The sequence below is a fragment of the Micropterus salmoides genome, unplaced genomic scaffold, assembly GCF_014851395.1.
Source record: "Micropterus salmoides isolate LMB-PRFRI ecotype aquatic unplaced genomic scaffold, ASM1485139v1 Ms_hic_scaffold_3, whole genome shotgun sequence".
Taxonomy (NCBI): domain Eukaryota; kingdom Metazoa; phylum Chordata; class Actinopteri; order Centrarchiformes; family Centrarchidae; genus Micropterus; species Micropterus salmoides.
Window position 1 is genome coordinate 11,104,699 of NW_024042261.1, and position 3,049 is coordinate 11,107,747.

Here is a 3,049-nt window from a genome sequence, read left to right on the forward strand (position 1 = left end):
GCCAGTAGGCAGCCAGACCGAGCGTGTGTCTAGGGGATTAGAGAGGAATCATCTCGCTGCTCCTCCCCCCTCTCACTCACTCTCCATCGCTGTGTTGATCCCCCCCCCCCTCCTCCTCATCTTCATCTCTTACTGCTCCACCACCAACACCACACAAACATTTTTCCATTCCTCTCTCACAGCTATCTATGTTTTTATCATCTTCTGTCTGTGTGCACCAATATCTAAAGTAATGAGGATGTTTGAAACACCCACACACATCCAGACAGAGATGTGCAGAGAATGTGTGTGTGTGTGTGTGTGTGCGAGATAGAAATGGAATTAGTGACAGTCTCTCACTTCACTCTCTTTCTCACACACACACACAAAGAAAAACATGACCTAGGGTATCACGGAGGGCATTTCTTTCAATATCGATTTATTGGTTGATTATGTTTAGATTTATTAATTAAAGTGAAAAATGCCCCCCAGGGCTGTACAAGTGACCACTGAGGTCATGTCCTCAGGATTTCGTCAAGAATATTGCGATGTTTTTAACAACCTAGAGAGAAGTTTACAACTCTACAACTGCAGGCACATTTTGAAATGTTGGATTATGGCTTGATAACTAACTTCAAGCAGGTATAATCGATTGTATTGGTGTTAATATTGGATTTTATTTTGACTAATTGCCTAATAATCTGGCCTTCTATTCATCAGGTGGACACAAGTACCACTCCACATCAATGCGGTTCTGTGTCTGCTGGATGTGTAAATATGCAGAGTGCAAGTACGTTCACTACAATAACTTAATGCGATACTGTACAATTGTTGTGTTCACTGTTTTTTCTGTCCAAGTTATTTAAAATGAGTATTTACTGGTCGTTGTGCTATTTCCATGCATGAATTTTACCTCTATGATGGAGTATGCTGGGATGTTTGTGACCTCAGCTAGCTTGCAGCACAAACCTCAGTGTCCACGTGCCTCTGGCCTTCACCTGTGCCCAACTACAGGATCTTTGATCCCAACACAATGGGACAGGTAAGGGGACGCTGGGCCACCGTCACTTTGCAGCCAACAACAACGGGTTCACATCACAATATACACTCACACAGCAGCATCTCCATGCAGTGTAGCAGAGTGTTTTGGTGGCTTCTTCTGTCACTCCCCGGCTGCCCAGGCAGGAGGAGTAAGGATGTAATAGTGACTGCACACGCACATAATCCGTCCTACCCCATGCCAAGACAATCTGGCAGCACCGTCTCTCACACGTGAAGAGAGTAACGCAAACGGAGAAAAAAAAAAAAATACGACAACAAAAAACAACTCTGCTGCAATCTGCCTCCATCTGGCATGAGCTACAAGAAAGCAGAAAGATATTTCTCTAACCTCTTAACATCCTTGTAAGGTTTAGCTCTGTCGTTTGGCTATAAAGACACTTTTCTACTCATCTCTCGCTCATTTTTATATATGCGCTTTATACATATCAAATTATAAAGAAATTGCAAACTCCTCCTTAGGTTGTTAAAAATTTCAAGACATTTCGAGGAAATGACCTCTGGTCACTGTACAGCCAACATTTTTCACTATAAATGACATACACTAAATAATCAAAACATAATTAACCACTTAATACAAAAAATATATACATTTAATTTTTAGCCACAGGACACCACTGTGGTCCAGACTGTTGGACGGATTACCATTAAACTGCCATTACATTTTGTACAATCAATGGTCCCAACAGGATGAACCATATTGACTTTGGTGATTTGCTGCCATTTTTTCTACCCTACATTTGTGGTTTTGGATAAAAAGCCTCTGCCACAAACAGATGGACTCATGAAATTTGGTAAATCTGGATGAATTGTAATAACTTTTTGCGATACCCTGACTTTTAATTTGGGGCCATTATCGGGTTATATATTTAATTCAGGACCAAATATCTGGAATGTAATTACATTCCCATCAGCCTCACCTACAGCATAATACAGACAGTTGTGTATTATAGGGTAGTTTTCTACTTAAAGGATTTAGTTCAAAGTAATGGATGGGTTTCCTTAGGGATACACTGGGGCTTTATGAGCCAGCAGGTTAATTCAGGTGGAGGTGGTCCAGGATCCACTACTCACTTTGTCTTGAAAGGGGGGGGGGGGGGGGGTCAACTGATTCAGACAGCTAGGTGGTTTGGGGGCTTCTGCAGACTCTGAAGGTAAAAGATTACATTTTCACACTGATTAACGGATAAGGAGCTTTGGCGTAGCTCCAGGCACCATGGGACCGAATGTGTCTGTGTATGCGTGTCCTTGTTCACACCAGCAGGACACTGAAGGCAATTAGGGTTTTAAGCCAGAGGGTTTGAATCAATTATCACATGCCAACTTCCTCAAGCCCATCTGTCGGGGTTTGTTCAAACCCAAGATTAAAAAAAAACACATCTACTTCCATTCAACTCCATTTAACTAAATATGGGGATTAAAAACATAAATTTTTCCATTTCTGTTGCCTCTGGTCTTAACGTTTTAATCACCGTGTCATACTTTTTGATGGGTGTCATGGCATCAGAAGCAGATGCACAGAAACTCAAGAGATACGAGAAAAACTGAATGAAGGTTTCAGCTACTGTAGTTTTTACCTTTTGACCAACCTTGAGGATAAATCCCGCTGGAATACTGAGGACATTTCTTTTTAAAACTGAATGTCTAATGAAACATTCCCCACTGATGTGTAATTTTAATGCCAACCCTTAAAGAAATTTAGAATATATTACAAACATTTGCATGTTTGAAGTAGCAGTAAACTTGGAAAATATCAGGCTCCCTGATAGACATAAATAAACCTGACCAATATCTCAGCAGCAGAGAGTTGACCCTGTTTTTAACCTAAGCTCCAAGTCTTTACTCGTATACCAGCAGAGCAGTGACATACTGACACCCAGCTGTATGCTTTAAACCCTTAGAAAACCTTTTCTTGATAGGGGTCATATTATATAACGCACACTGAAATGAAATTATCTGAATCCAAGCGTGAAAAGTGATATCAAAACACACAGGAAATATACCACACTCA